Source organism: Spermophilus citellus, assembly GCF_964194105.1.
Source record: "Spermophilus citellus genome assembly, chromosome: 17".
NCBI classification, from domain to species: Eukaryota; Metazoa; Chordata; class Mammalia; order Rodentia; family Sciuridae; genus Spermophilus; species Spermophilus citellus.
The window spans coordinates 16,104,638-16,120,917 of record NC_138199.1 but is presented as its reverse complement, the minus strand read 5'-3'; positions in this window follow the sequence as shown (position 1 = coordinate 16,120,917).

Here is a 16,280-nt window from a genome sequence, read left to right as displayed (position 1 = left end):
CTGGTGGCGCTTGCCTGCTGTCCGAGGCCCCAGTGGAGATGTGCTCACAGCCTGGGAAATTGGCCCTGCATCCACTGGTCCCCGGGACCTCCGCAATCCCGGGCGCGTGCCAGGCGTGCAGGGGAGCACAGCCCCAGGGGCAGAAAGGCCAAGAAATGGTGGGTCAGGCGGGATGGATCCCGGTCCTTGGGTGTGCCCTTGGAGTTGAGATGCCCTCACGGTGAGTATTCTTGGGCTCGCAGGTTTTGTGGACCAGCGTGCCTGAAGGGCCACAGCAAAGGCCAAAGGCCCAGCAGAGTGTGGGCCAAGAGCAAGTGTCCGCGGTGCCCTCCATGTTTCCCAGGTGGCCTTGACAGGGACGCTTCACCCCTCAGGCCAAAGAGGGTGTCCCAGCCTGGGAGGGAGTGACCCCAGCACCCACACAGTGCGCTCCCCAGGCACCATGGGGCATTGGAGTTCTGAGGAGCCTGGGCCCTGGCGGGCCAGGGGCGCTCACCACCTGGCCCAGGGCAGACAGAACACTGGGGAGGGAGGGGCACCACCCGCGCAGGCCCCAGAGGAGATCCCCTGAGCACTGCTGGGCGAGGGGCGCTCACCCACAGGACCCAGAGGGGACTGAGCCCTGGGCGGGGGGCGCGGGGGGGGGGCGCTGGGCCTCAGGACACAGGGGAGCCTGGGGACCTGCGGGGGAGGGGCGGTCACCCGCAAGCCCCAGAGCTCACTGGTCCTTAGGGCTCCTGGGGGGCTCACCCAGGAGACCCGGGCGCACCGAGGACCCTCGGGCGAGGGGCGCTCACCCGCAGGCCCCCGGAGGACAGGGAAGCCTCCTGGGCCCCCACCCCCACCCCCGCAAGACAGGCGCTTGCCTGCCCGCAGGACCCTGAGGACACTGGGCGCCGATGGGCGAGGGGCGCTCACCCAAAGGCCGCAGTGCAGCAGCAATGCCAGTGTCCCAGGAGCCCTCCCCAAGCAGGATCTTGGGGACAGGGAACAGGGCTGGGACCCGCGGTGGGGACCTCGCACCCGCAGCACCCCCAAGAGCACACTGAGCACTGCAGGGCGAGGGGCGCTCACCAGCATGGCCCAGAGCACACTGGGGACCTGAGGCCGCCTGGGGGCGCTCCCCCACAGCCACCAGGCCTGGCCCTGCACTGCCTAAGGGAGGGGCGCTCACCCCCAGCCTCTAGGGAAGCCTGAGCCCCCTCGGGCCAGGGCTGCTCCCCGCCACGCCACCCACTCAGGGCTGCCTGAGCACTGCCGGGTGAGGGGCGCTCACCCACAGGACCCAGAGCAGCCTGAGCGCTGGGGGGCTGAGGGTGCTCCCCCGCAGGAACCCTGGACAATGAGCTCAGGTGGGAGAGGGGCGCTCGCCCACAGGGCTCAGAGTCCAGGTCACCTTTTGCAGAGGATCCCTGGGCCCCTTGTCCCCAGTTACCTGGGCCAGGGTGGGACAGTGGCGCCCTCTCACTGGTCTCAGCAGTGCCTCCAAGATGGAGGGGAGATGTCCTTTGCCAAATGTCCCACCATCCTGCCCAGGAGGAGGGCGCGGCTCCTGATCCAGAGGTCCCACAGGGTTCTTCCCTGGGGCCAAGATAGCACCTGGTGGCGCTTGCCTGCTGTCCGGGGCCCCAGTGGAGATGTGCTCACAGCCTGGGAAATTGGCCCTGCATCCACTGGTCCCAGGGACCTCCGCAATCCCGGGCGCGTGCCAGGCGTGCAGGGGAGCACAGCCCCAGGGGCAGAAAGGCCAAGAAATGGTGGGTCAGGCGGGATGGATCCCGGTCCTTGGGTGTGCCCTTGGAGTTGAGATGCCCTCACGGTGAGTATTCTTGGGCTCGCAGGTTTTGTGGACCAGCGTGCCTGAAGGGCCACAGCAAAGGCCAAAGGCCCAGCAGAGTGTGGGCCAAGAGCAAGTGTCCGCGGTGCCCTCCATGTTTCCCAGGTGGCCTTGACAGGGACGCTTCACCCCTCAGGCCAAAGAGGGTGTCCCAGCCTGGGAGGGAGTGACCCCAGCACCCACACAGTGCGCTCCCCAGGCACCATGGGGCATTGGAGTTCTGAGGAGCCTGGGCCCTGGCGGGCCAGGGGCGCTCACCACCTGGCCCAGGGCAGACAGAACACTGGGGAGGGAGGGGCACCACCCGCGCAGGCCCCAGAGGAGACCCCCTGAGCACTGCTGGGCGAGGGGCGCTCACCCACAGGACCCAGAGGGGACTGAGCCCTGGGCGGGGGGCGCGGGGGGGGGCGCTGGGCCTCAGGACACAGGGGAGCCTGGGGACCTGCGGGGGAGGGGCGGTCACCCGCAAGCCCCAGAGCTCACTGGTCCTTAGGGCTCCTGGGGGGCTCACCCAGGAGACCCGGGCGCACCGAGGACCCTCGGGCGAGGGGCGCTCACCCGCAGGCCCCCGGAGGACAGGGAAGCCTCCTGGGCCCCCACCCCCACCCCCGCAAGACAGGCGCTTGCCTGCCCGCAGGACCCTGAGGACACTGGGCGCCGATGGGCGAGGGGCGCTCACCCAAAGGCCGCAGTGCAGCAGCAATGCCAGTGTCCCAGGAGCCCTCCCCAAGCAGGATCTTGGGGACAGGGAACAGGGCTGGGACCCGCGGTGGGGACCTCGCACCCGCAGCACCCCCAAGAGCACACTGAGCACTGCAGGGCGAGGGGCGCTCACCAGCATGGCCCAGAGCACACTGGGGACCTGAGGCCGCCTGGGGGCGCTCCCCCACAGCCACCAGGCCTGGCCCTGCACTGCCTAAGGGAGGGGCGCTCACCCCCAGCCTCTAGGGAAGCCTGAGCCCCCTCGGGCCAGGGCTGCTCCCCGCCACGCCACCCACTCAGGGCTGCCTGAGCACTGCCGGGTGAGGGGCGCTCACCCACAGGACCCAGAGCAGCCTGAGCGCTGGGGGGCTGAGGGTGCTCCCCCGCAGGAACCCTGGACAATGAGCTCAGGTGGGAGAGGGGCGCTCGCCCACAGGGCTCAGAGTCCAGGTCACCTTTTGCAGAGGATCCCTGGGCCCCTTGTCCCCAGTTACCTGGGCCAGGGTGGGACAGTGGCGCCCTCTCACTGGTCTCAGCAGTGCCTCCAAGATGGAGGGGAGATGTCCTTTGCCAAATGTCCCACCATCCTGCCCAGGAGGAGGGCGCGGCTCCTGATCCAGAGGTCCCACAGGGTTCTTCCCTGGGGCCAAGATAGCACCTGGTGGCGCTTGCCTGCTGTCCGGGGCCCCAGTGGAGATGTGCTCACAGCCTGGGAAATTGGCCCTGCATCCACTGGTCCCCGGGACCTCCGCAATCCCGGGCGCGTGCCAGGCGTGCAGGGGAGCACAGCCCCAGGGGCAGAAAGGCCAAGAAATGGTGGGTCAGGCGGGATGGATCCCGGTCCTTGGGTGTGCCCTTGGAGTTGAGATGCCCTCACGGTGAGTATTCTTGGGCTCGCAGGTTTTGTGGACCAGCGTGCCTGAAGGGCCACAGCAAAGGCCAAAGGCCCAGCAGAGTGTGGGCCAAGAGCAAGTGTCCGCGGTGCCCTCCATGTTTCCCAGGTGGCCTTGACAGGGACGCTTCACCCCTCAGGCCAAAGAGGGTGTCCCAGCCTGGGAGGGAGTGACCCCAGCACCCACACAGTGCGCTCCCCAGGCACCATGGGGCATTGGAGTTCTGAGGAGCCTGGGCCCTGGCGGGCCAGGGGCGCTCACCACCTGGCCCAGGGCAGACAGAACACTGGGGAGGGAGGGGCACCACCCGCGCAGGCCCCAGAGGAGACCCCCTGAGCACTGCTGGGCGAGGGGCGCTCACCCACAGGACCCAGAGGGGACTGAGCCCTGGGCAGGGGGCGCGGGGGGGGGGGGCGCTGGGCCTCAGGACACAGGGGAGCCTGGGGACCTGCGGGGGAGGGGCGGTCACCCGCAAGCCCCAGAGCTCACTGGTCCTTAGGGCTCCTGGGGGGCTCACCCAGGAGACCCGGGCGCACCGAGGACCCTCGGGCGAGGGGCGCTCACCCGCAGGCCCCCGGAGGACAGGGAAGCCTCCTGGGCCCCCACCCCCACCCCCGCAAGACAGGCGCTTGCCTGCCCGCAGGACCCTGAGGACACTGGGCGCCGATGGGCGAGGGGCGCTCACCCAAAGGCCGCAGTGCAGCAGCAATGCCAGTGTCCCAGGAGCCCTCCCCAAGCAGGATCTTGGGGACAGGGAACAGGGCTGGGACCCGCGGTGGGGACCTCGCACCCGCAGCACCCCCAAGAGCACACTGAGCACTGCAGGGCGAGGGGCGCTCACCAGCATGGCCCAGAGCACACTGGGGACCTGAGGCCGCCTGGGGGCGCTCCCCCACAGCCACCAGGCCTGGCCCTGCACTGCCTAAGGGAGGGGCGCTCACCCCCAGCCTCTAGGGAAGCCTGAGCCCCCTCGGGCCAGGGCTGCTCCCCGCCACGCCACCCACTCAGGGCTGCCTGAGCACTGCCGGGTGAGGGGCGCTCACCCACAGGACCCAGAGCAGCCTGAGCGCTGGGGGGCTGAGGGTGCTCCCCCGCAGGAACCCTGGACAATGAGCTCAGGTGGGAGAGGGGCGCTCGCCCACAGGGCTCAGAGTCCAGGTCACCTTTTGCAGAGGATCCCTGGGCCCCTTGTCCCCAGTTACCTGGGCCAGGGTGGGACAGTGGCGCCCTCTCACTGGTCTCAGCAGTGCCTCCAAGATGGAGGGGAGATGTCCTTTGCCAAATGTCCCACCATCCTGCCCAGGAGGAGGGCGCGGCTCCTGATCCAGAGGTCCCACAGGGTTCTTCCCTGGGGCCAAGATAGCACCTGGTGGCGCTTGCCTGCTGTCCGGGGCCCCAGTGGAGATGTGCTCACAGCCTGGGAAATTGGCCCTGCATCCACTGGTCCCCGGGACCTCCGCAATCCCGGGCGCGTGCCAGGCGTGCAGGGGAGCACAGCCCCAGGGGCAGAAAGGCCAAGAAATGGTGGGTCAGGCGGGATGGATCCCGGTCCTTGGGTGTGCCCTTGGAGTTGAGATGCCCTCACGGTGAGTATTCTTGGGCTCGCAGGTTTTGTGGACCAGCGTGCCTGAAGGGCCACAGCAAAGGCCAAAGGCCCAGCAGAGTGTGGGCCAAGAGCAAGTGTCCGCGGTGCCCTCCATGTTTCCCAGGTGGCCTTGACAGGGACGCTTCACCCCTCAGGCCAAAGAGGGTGTCCCAGCCTGGGAGGGAGTGACCCCAGCACCCACACAGTGCGCTCCCCAGGCACCATGGGGCATTGGAGTTCTGAGGAGCCTGGGCCCTGGCGGGCCAGGGGCGCTCACCACCTGGCCCAGGGCAGACAGAACACTGGGGAGGGAGGGGCACCACCCGCGCAGGCCCCAGAGGAGACCCCCTGAGCACTGCTGGGCGAGGGGCGCTCACCCACAGGACCCAGAGGGGACTGAGCCCTGGGCAGGGGGCGCGGGGGGGGGGGGCGCTGGGCCTCAGGACACAGGGGAGCCTGGGGACCTGCGGGGGAGGGGCGGTCACCCGCAAGCCCCAGAGCTCACTGGTCCTTAGGGCTCCTGGGGGGCTCACCCAGGAGACCCGGGCGCACCGAGGACCCTCGGGCGAGGGGCGCTCACCCGCAGGCCCCCGGAGGACAGGGAAGCCTCCTGGGCCCCCACCCCCACCCCCGCAAGACAGGCGCTTGCCTGCCCGCAGGACCCTGAGGACACTGGGCGCCGATGGGCGAGGGGCGCTCACCCAAAGGCCGCAGTGCAGCAGCAATGCCAGTGTCCCAGGAGCCCTCCCCAAGCAGGATCTTGGGGACAGGGAACAGGGCTGGGACCCGCGGTGGGGACCTCGCACCCGCAGCACCCCCAAGAGCACACTGAGCACTGCAGGGCGAGGGGCGCTCACCAGCATGGCCCAGAGCACACTGGGGACCTGAGGCCGCCTGGGGGCGCTCCCCCACAGCCACCAGGCCTGGCCCTGCACTGCCTAAGGGAGGGGCGCTCACCCCCAGCCTCTAGGGAAGCCTGAGCCCCCTCGGGCCAGGGCTGCTCCCCGCCACGCCACCCACTCAGGGCTGCCTGAGCACTGCCGGGTGAGGGGCGCTCACCCACAGGACCCAGAGCAGCCTGAGCGCTGGGGGGCTGAGGGTGCTCCCCCGCAGGAACCCTGGACAATGAGCTCAGGTGGGAGAGGGGCGCTCGCCCACAGGGCTCAGAGTCCAGGTCACCTTTTGCAGAGGATCCCTGGGCCCCTTGTCCCCAGTTACCTGGGCCAGGGTGGGACAGTGGCGCCCTCTCACTGGTCTCAGCAGTGCCTCCAAGATGGAGGGGAGATGTCCTTTGCCAAATGTCCCACCATCCTGCCCAGGAGGAGGGCGCGGCTCCTGATCCAGAGGTCCCACAGGGTTCTTCCCTGGGGCCAAGATAGCACCTGGTGGCGCTTGCCTGCTGTCCGGGGCCCCAGTGGAGATGTGCTCACAGCCTGGGAAATTGGCCCTGCATCCACTGGTCCCAGGGACCTCCGCAATCCCGGGCGCGTGCCAGGCGTGCAGGGGAGCACAGCCCCAGGGGCAGAAAGGCCAAGAAATGGTGGGTCAGGCGGGATGGATCCCGGTCCTTGGGTGTGCCCTTGGAGTTGAGATGCCCTCACGGTGAGTATTCTTGGGCTCGCAGGTTTTGTGGACCAGCGTGCCTGAAGGGCCACAGCAAAGGCCAAAGGCCCAGCAGAGTGTGGGCCAAGAGCAAGTGTCCGCGGTGCCCTCCATGTTTCCCAGGTGGCCTTGACAGGGACGCTTCACCCCTCAGGCCAAAGAGGGTGTCCCAGCCTGGGAGGGAGTGACCCCAGCACCCACACAGTGCGCTCCCCAGGCACCATGGGGCATTGGAGTTCTGAGGAGCCTGGGCCCTGGCGGGCCAGGGGCGCTCACCACCTGGCCCAGGGCAGACAGAACACTGGGGAGGGAGGGGCACCACCCGCGCAGGCCCCAGAGGAGACCCCCTGAGCACTGCTGGGCGAGGGGCGCTCACCCACAGGACCCAGAGGGGACTGAGCCCTGGGCGGGGGGCGCGGGGGGGGGCGCTGGGCCTCAGGACACAGGGGAGCCTGGGGACCTGCGGGGGAGGGGCGGTCACCCGCAAGCCCCAGAGCTCACTGGTCCTTAGGGCTCCTGGGGGGCTCACCCAGGAGACCCGGGCGCACCGAGGACCCTCGGGCGAGGGGCGCTCACCCGCAGGCCCCCGGAGGACAGGGAAGCTTCCTGGGTCCCCACCCCCACCCCCCAAGACAGGCGCTTGCCTGCCCGCAGGACCCTGAGGACACTGGGCGCCGATGGGCGAGGGGCGCTCACCCAAAGGCCGCAGTGCAGCAGCAATGCCAGTGTCCCAGGAGCCCTCCCCAAGCAGGATCTTGGGGACAGGGAACAGGGCTGGGTCCCGCGGTGGGGACCTCGCACCCGCAGCACCCCCAAGAGCACACTGAGCACTGCAGGGCGAGGGGCGCTCACCAGCATGGCCCAGAGCACACTGGGGACCTGAGGCCGCCTGGGGGCGCTCCCCCACAGCCACCAGGCCTGGCCCTGCACTGCCTAAGGGAGGGGCGCTCACCCCCAGCCTCTAGGGAAGCCTGAGCCCCCTCGGGCCAGGGGTGCTCCCCGCCACGCCACCCACTCAGGGCTGCCTGAGCACTGCCGGGTGAGGGGCGCTCACCCACAGGACCCAGAGCAGCCTGAGCGCTGGGGGGCTGAGGGTGCTCCCCCGCAGGAACACTGGACAATGAGCTCAGGTGGGAGAGGGGCGCTCGCCCACAGGGCTCAGAGTCCAGGTCACCTTTTGCAGAGGATCCCTGGGCCCCTTGTCCCCAGTTACCTGGGCCAGGGTGGGACAGTGGCGCCCTCTCACTGGTCTCAGCAGTGCCTCCAAGATGGAGGGGAGATGTCCTTTGCCAAATGTCCCACCATCCTGCCCAGGAGGAGGGCGCGGCTCCTGATCCAGAGGTCCCACAGGGTTCTTCCCTGGGGCCAAGATAGCACCTGGTGGCGCTTGCCTGCTGTCCGAGGCCCCAGTGGAGATGTGCTCACAGCCTGGGAAATTGGCCCTGCATCCACTGGTCCCCGGGACCTCCGCAATCCCGGGCGCGTGCCAGGCGTGCAGGGGAGCACAGCCCCAGGGGCAGAAAGGCCAAGAAATGGTGGGTCAGGCGGGATGGATCCCGGTCCTTGGGTGTGCCCTTGGAGTTGAGATGCCCTCACGGTGAGTATTCTTGGGCTCGCAGGTTTTGTGGACCAGCGTGCCTGAAGGGCCACAGCAAAGGCCAAAGGCCCAGCAGAGTGTGGGCCAAGAGCAAGTGTCCGCGGTGCCCTCCATGTTTCCCAGGTGGCCTTGACAGGGACGCTTCACCCCTCAGGCCAAAGAGGGTGTCCCAGCCTGGGAGGGAGTGACCCCAGCACCCACACAGTGCGCTCCCCAGGCACCATGGGGCATTGGGGTTCTGAGGAGCCTGGGCCCTGGCGGGCCAGGGGCGCTCACCACCTGGCCCAGGGCAGACAGAACACTGGGGAGGGAGGGGCACCACCCGCGCAGGCCCCAGAGGAGACCCCCTGAGCACTGCTGGGCGAGGGGCGCTCACCCACAGGACCCAGAGGGGACTGAGCCCTGGGCGGGGGGCGCGGGGGGGGGCGCTGGGCCTCAGGACACAGGGGAGCCTGGGGACCTGCGGGGGAGGGGCGGTCACCCGCAAGCCCCAGAGCTCACTGGTCCTTAGGGCTCCTGGGGGGCTCACCCAGGAGACCCGGGCGCACCGAGGACCCTCGGGCGAGGGGCGCTCACCCGCAGGCCCCCGGAGGACAGGGAAGCCTCCTGGGCCCCCACCCCCACCCCCGCAAGACAGGCGCTTGCCTGCCCGCAGGACCCTGAGGACACTGGGCGCCGATGGGCGAGGGGCGCTCACCCAAAGGCCGCAGTGCAGCAGCAATGCCAGTGTCCCAGGAGCCCTCCCCAAGCAGGATCTTGGGGACAGGGAACAGGGCTGGGACCCGCGGTGGGGACCTCGCACCCGCAGAACCCCCAAGAGCACACTGAGCACTGCAGGGCGAGGGGCGCTCACCAGCATGGCCCAGAGCACACTGGGGACCTGAGGCCGCCTGGGGGCGCTCCCCCACAGCCACCAGGCCTGGCCCTGCACTGCCTAAGGGAGGGGCGCTCACCCCCAGCCTCTAGGGAAGCCTGAGCCCCCTCGGGCCAGGGCTGCTCCCCGCCACGCCACCCACTCAGGGCTGCCTGAGCACTGCCGGGTGAGGGGCGCTCACCCACAGGACCCAGAGCAGCCTGAGCGCTGGGGGGCTGAGGGTGCTCCCCCGCAGGAACCCTGGACAATGAGCTCAGGTGGGAGAGGGGCGCTCGCCCACAGGGCTCAGAGTCCAGGTCACCTTTTGCAGAGGATCCCTGGGCCCCTTGTCCCCAGTTACCTGGGCCAGGGTGGGACAGAGGCGCCCTCTCACTGGTCTCAGCAGTGCCTCCAAGATGGAGGGGAGATGTCCTTTGCCAAATGTCCCACCATCCTGCCCAGGAGGAGGGCGCGGCTCCTGATCCAGAGGTCCCACAGGGTTCTTCCCTGGGGCCAAGATAGCACCTGGTGGCGCTTGCCTGCTGTCCGGGGCCCCAGTGGAGATGTGCTCACAGCCTGGGAAATTGGCCCTGCATCCACTGGTCCCCGGGACCTCCGCAATCCCGGGCGCGTGCCAGGCGTGCAGGGGAGCACAGCCCCAGGGGCAGAAAGGCCAAGAAATGGTGGGTCAGGCGGGATGGATCCCGGTCCTTGGGTGTGCCCTTGGAGTTGAGATGCCCTCACGGTGAGTATTCTTGGGCTCGCAGGTTTTGTGGACCAGCGTGCCTGAAGGGCCACAGCAAAGGCCAAAGGCCCAGCAGAGTGTGGGCCAAGAGCAAGTGTCCGCGGTGCCCTCCATGTTTCCCAGGTGGCCTTGACAGGGACGCTTCACCCCTCAGGCCAAAGAGGGTGTCCCAGCCTGGGAGGGAGTGACCCCAGCACCCACACAGTGCGCTCCCCAGGCACCATGGGGCATTGGAGTTCTGAGGAGCCTGGGCCCTGGCGGGCCAGGGGCGCTCACCACCTGGCCCAGGGCAGACAGAACACTGGGGAGGGAGGGGCACCACCCGCGCAGGCCCCAGAGGAGACCCCCTGAGCACTGCTGGGCGAGGGGCGCTCACCCACAGGACCCAGAGGGGACTGAGCCCTGGGCGGGGGGCGCGGGGGGGGGGGCGCTGGGCCTCAGGACACAGGGGAGCCTGGGGACCTGCGGGGGAGGGGCGGTCACCCGCAAGCCCCAGAGCTCACTGGTCCTTAGGGCTCCTGGGGGGCTCACCCAGGAGACCCGGGCGCACCGAGGACCCTCGGGCGAGGGGCGCTCACCCGCAGGCCCCCGGAGGACAGGGAAGCCTCCTGGGCCCCCACCCCCACCCCCGCAAGACAGGCGCTTGCCTGCCCGCAGGACCCTGAGGACACTGGGCGCCGATGGGCGAGGGGCGCTCACCCAAAGGCCGCAGTGCAGCAGCAATGCCAGTGTCCCAGGAGCCCTCCCCAAGCAGGATCTTGGGGACAGGGAACAGGGCTGGGACCCGCGGTGGGGACCTCGCACCCGCAGCACCCCCAAGAGCACACTGAGCACTGCAGGGCGAGGGGCGCACACCAGCATGGCCCAGAGCACACTGGGGACCTGAGGCCGCCTGGGGGCGCTCCCCCACAGCCACCAGGCCTGGCCCTGCACTGCCTAAGGGAGGGGCGCTCACCCCCAGCCTCTAGGGAAGCCTGAGCCCCCTCGGGCCAGGGCTGCTCCCCGCCACGCCACCCACTCAGGGCTGCCTGAGCACTGCCGGGTGAGGGGCGCTCACCCACAGGACCCAGAGCAGCCTGAGCGCTGGGGGGCTGAGGGTGCTCCCCCGCAGGAACCCTGGACAATGAGCTCAGGTGGGAGAGGGGCGCTCGCCCACAGGGCTCAGAGTCCAGGTCACCTTTTGCAGAGGATCCCTGGGCCCCTTGTCCCCAGTTACCTGGGCCAGGGTGGGACAGTGGCGCCCTCTCACTGGTCTCAGCAGTGCCTCCAAGATGGAGGGGAGATGTCCTTTGCCAAATGTCCCACCATCCTGCCCAGGAGGAGGGCGCGGCTCCTGATCCAGAGGTCCCACAGGGTTCTTCCCTGGGGCCAAGATAGCACCTGGTGGCGCTTGCCTGCTGTCCGGGGCCCCAGTGGAGATGTGCTCACAGCCTGGGAAATTGGCCCTGCATCCACTGGTCCCCGGGACCTCCGCAATCCCGGGCGCGTGCCAGGCGTGCAGGGGAGCACAGCCCCAGGGGCAGAAAGGCCAAGAAATGGTGGGTCAGGCGGGATGGATCCCGGTCCTTGGGTGTGCCCTTGGAGTTGAGATGCCCTCACGGTGAGTATTCTTGGGCTCGCAGGTTTTGTGGACCAGCGTGCCTGAAGGGCCACAGCAAAGGCCAAAGGCCCAGCAGAGTGTGGGCCAAGAGCAAGTGTCCGCGGTGCCCTCCATGTTTCCCAGGTGGCCTTGACAGGGACGCTTCACCCCTCAGGCCAAAGAGGGTGTCCCAGCCTGGGAGGGAGTGACCCCAGCACCCACACAGTGCGCTCCCCAGGCACCATGGGGCATTGGAGTTCTGAGGAGCCTGGGCCCTGGCGGGCCAGGGGCGCTCACCACCTGGCCCAGGGCAGACAGAACACTGGGGAGGGAGGGGCACCACCCGCGCAGGCCCCAGAGGAGACCCCCTGAGCACTGCTGGGCGAGGGGCGCTCACCCACAGGACCCAGAGGGGACTGAGCCCTGGGCGGGGGGCGCGGGGGGGGGGGGCGCTGGGCCTCAGGACACAGGGGAGCCTGGGGACCTGCGGGGGAGGGGCGGTCACCCGCAAGCCCCAGAGCTCACTGGTCCTTAGGGCTCCTGGGGGGCTCACCCAGGAGACCCGGGCGCACCGAGGACCCTCGGGCGAGGGGCGCTCACCCGCAGGCCCCCGGAGGACAGGGAAGCCTCCTGGGCCCCCACCCCCACCCCCGCAAGACAGGCGCTTGCCTGCCCGCAGGACCCTGAGGACACTGGGCGCCGATGGGCGAGGGGCGCTCACCCAAAGGCCGCAGTGCAGCAGCAATGCCAGTGTCCCAGGAGCCCTCCCCAAGCAGGATCTTGGGGACAGGGAACAGGGCTGGGACCCGCGGTGGGGACCTCGCACCCGCAGAACCCCCAAGAGCACACTGAGCACTGCAGGGCGAGGGGCGCTCACCAGCATGGCCCAGAGCACACTGGGGACCTGAGGCCGCCTGGGGGCGCTCCCCCACAGCCACCAGGCCTGGCCCTGCACTGCCTAAGGGAGGGGCGCTCACCCCCAGCCTCTAGGGAAGCCTGAGCCCCCTCGGGCCAGGGCTGCTCCCCGCCACGCCACCCACTCAGGGCTGCCTGAGCACTGCCGGGTGAGGGGCGCTCACCCACAGGACCCAGAGCAGCCTGAGCGCTGGGGGGCTGAGGGTGCTCCCCCGCAGGAACCCTGGACAATGAGCTCAGGTGGGAGAGGGGCGCTCGCCCACAGGGCTCAGAGTCCAGGTCACCTTTTGCAGAGGATCCCTGGGCCCCTTGTCCCCAGTTACCTGGGCCAGGGTGGGACAGTGGCGCCCTCTCACTGGTCTCAGCAGTGCCTCCAAGATGGAGGGGAGATGTCCTTTGCCAAATGTCCCACCATCCTGCCCAGGAGGAGGGCGCGGCTCCTGATCCAGAGGTCCCACAGGGTTCTTCCCTGGGGCCAAGATAGCACCTGGTGGCGCTTGCCTGCTGTCCGGGGCCCCAGTGGAGATGTGCTCACAGCCTGGGAAATTGGCCCTGCATCCACTGGTCCCCGGGACCTCCGCAATCCCGGGCGCGTGCCAGGCGTGCAGGGGAGCACAGCCCCAGGGGCAGAAAGGCCAAGAAATGGTGGGTCAGGCGGGATGGATCCCGGTCCTTGGGTGTGCCCTTGGAGTTGAGATGCCCTCACGGTGAGTATTCTTGGGCTCGCAGGTTTTGTGGACCAGCGTGCCTGAAGGGCCACAGCAAAGGCCAAAGGCCCAGCAGAGTGTGGGCCAAGAGCAAGTGTCCGCGGTGCCCTCCATGTTTCCCAGGTGGCCTTGACAGGGACGCTTCACCCCTCAGGCCAAAGAGGGTGTCCCAGCCTGGGAGGGAGTGACCCCAGCACCCACACAGTGCGCTCCCCAGGCACCATGGGGCATTGGAGTTCTGAGGAGCCTGGGCCCTGGCGGGCCAGGGGCGCTCACCACCTGGCCCAGGGCAGACAGAACACTGGGGAGGGAGGGGCACCACCCGCGCAGGCCCCAGAGGAGACCCCCTGAGCACTGCTGGGCGAGGGGCGCTCACCCACAGGACCCAGAGGGGACTGAGCCCTGGGCGGGGGGCGCGGGGGGGGGCGCTGGGCCTCAGGACACAGGGGAGCCTGGGGACCTGCGGGGGAGGGGCGGTCACCCGCAAGCCCCAGAGCTCACTGGTCCTTAGGGCTCCTGGGGGGCTCACCCAGCAGACCCGGGCGCACCGAGGACCCTCGGGCGAGGGGCGCTCACCCGCAGGCCCCCGGAGGACAGGGAAGCCTCCTGGGTCCCCACCCCCACCCCCCAAGACAGGCGCTTGCCTGCCCGCAGGACCCTGAGGACACTGGGCGCCGATGGGCGAGGGGCGCTCACCCAAAGGCCGCAGTGCAGCAGCAATGCCAGTGTCCCAGGAGCCCTCCACAAGCAGGATCTTGGGGACAGGGAACAGGGCTGGGTCCCGCGGTGGGGACCTCGCACCCGCAGCACCCCCAAGAGCACACTGAGCACTGCAGGGCGAGGGGCGCTCACCAGCATGGCCCAGAGCACACTGGGGACCTGAGGCCGCCTGGGGGCGCTCCCCCACAGCCACCAGGCCTGGCCCTGCACTGCCTAAGGGAGGGGCGCTCACCCCCAGCCTCTAGGGAAGCCTGAGCCCCCTCGGGCCAGGGCTGCTCCCCGCCACGCCACCCACTCAGGGCTGCCTGAGCACTGCCGGGTGAGGGGCGCTCACCCACAGGACCCAGAGCAGCCTGAGCGCTGGGGGGCTGAGGGTGCTCCCCCGCAGGAACACTGGACAATGAGCTCAGGTGGGAGAGGGGCGCTCGCCCACAGGGCTCAGAGTCCAGGTCACCTTTTGCAGAGGATCCCTGGGCCCCTTGTCCCCAGTTACCTGGGCCAGGGTGGGACAGTGGCGCCCTCTCACTGGTCTCAGCAGTGCCTCCAAGATGGAGGGGAGATGTCCTTTGCCAAATGTCCCACCATCCTGCCCAGGAGGAGGGCGCGGCTCCTGATCCAGAGGTCCCACAGGGTTCTTCCCTGGGGCCAAGATAGCACCTGGTGGCGCTTGCCTGCTGTCCGGGGCCCCAGTGGAGATGTGCTCACAGCCTGGGAAATTGGCCCTGCATCCACTGGTCCCCGGGACCTCCGCAATCCCGGGCGCGTGCCAGGCGTGCAGGGGAGCACAGCCCCAGGGGCAGAAAGGCCAAGAAATGGTGGGTCAGGCGGGATGGATCCCGGTCCTTGGGTGTGCCCTTGGAGTTGAGATGCCCTCACGGTGAGTATTCTTGGGCTCGCAGGTTTTGTGGACCAGCGTGCCTGAAGGGCCACAGCAAAGGCCAAAGGCCCAGCAGAGTGTGGGCCAAGAGCAAGTGTCCGCGGTGCCCTCCATGTTTCCCAGGTGGCCTTGACAGGGACGCTTCACCCCTCAGGCCAAAGAGGGTGTCCCAGCCTGGGAGGGAGTGACCCCAGCACCCACACAGTGCGCTCCCCAGGCACCATGGGGCATTGGGGTTCTGAGGAGCCTGGGCCCTGGCGGGCCAGGGGCGCTCACCACCTGGCCCAGGGCAGACAGAACACTGGGGAGGGAGGGGCACCACCCGCGCAGGCCCCAGAGGAGACCCCCTGAGCACTGCTGGGCGAGGGGCGCTCACCCACAGGACCCAGAGGGGACTGAGCCCTGGGCGGGGGGCGCGGGGGGGGGCGCTGGGCCTCAGGACACAGGGGAGCCTGGGGACCTGCGGGGGAGGGGCGGTCACCCGCAAGCCCCAGAGCTCACTGGTCCTTAGGGCTCCTGGGGGGCTCACCCAGGAGACCCGGGCGCACCGAGGACCCTCGGGCGAGGGGCGCTCACCCGCAGGCCCCCGGAGGACAGGGAAGCCTCCTGGGCCCCCACCCCCACCCCCGCAAGACAGGCGCTTGCCTGCCCGCAGGACCCTGAGGACACTGGGCGCCGATGGGCGAGGGGCGCTCACCCAAAGGCCGCAGTGCAGCAGCAATGCCAGTGTCCCAGGAGCCCTCCCCAAGCAGGATCTTGGGGACAGGGAACAGGGCTGGGACCCGCGGTGGGGACCTCGCACCCGCAGCACCCCCAAGAGCACACTGAGCACTGCAGGGCGAGGGGCGCTCACCAGCATGGCCCAGAGCACACTGGGGACCTGAGGCCGCCTGGGGGCGCTCCCCCACAGCCACCAGGCCTGGCCCTGCACTGCCTAAGGGAGGGGCGCTCACCCCCAGCCTCTAGGGAAGCCTGAGCCCCCTCGGGCCAGGGCTGCTCCCCGCCACGCCACCCACTCAGGGCTGCCTGAGCACTGCCGGGTGAGGGGCGCTCACCCACAGGACCCAGAGCAGCCTGAGCGCTGGGGGGCTGAGGGTGCTCCCCCGCAGGAACACTGGACAATGAGCTCAGGTGGGAGAGGGGCGCTCGCCCACAGGGCTCAGAGTCCAGGTCACCTTTTGCAGAGGATCCCTGGGCCCCTTGTCCCCAGTTACCTGGGCCAGGGTGGGACAGTGGCGCCCTCTCACTGGTCTCAGCAGTGCCTCCAAGATGGAGGGGAGATGTCCTTTGCCAAATGTCCCACCATCCTGCCCAGGAGGAGGGCGCGGCTCCTGATCCAGAGGTCCCACAGGGTTCTTCCCTGGGGCCAAGATAGCACCTGGTGGCGCTTGCCTGCTGTCCGGGGCCCCAGTGGAGATGTGCTCACAGCCTGGGAAATTGGCCCTGCATCCACTGGTCCCCGGGACCTCCGCAATCCCGGGCGCGTGCCAGGCGTGCAGGGGAGCACAGCCCCAGGGGCAGAAAGGCCAAGAAATGGTGGGTCAGGCGGGATGGATCCCGGTCCTTGGGTGTGCCCTTGGAGTTGAGATGCCCTCACGGTGAGTATTCTTGGGCTCGCAGGTTTTGTGGACCAGCGTGCCTGAAGGGCCACAGCAAAGGCCAAAGGCC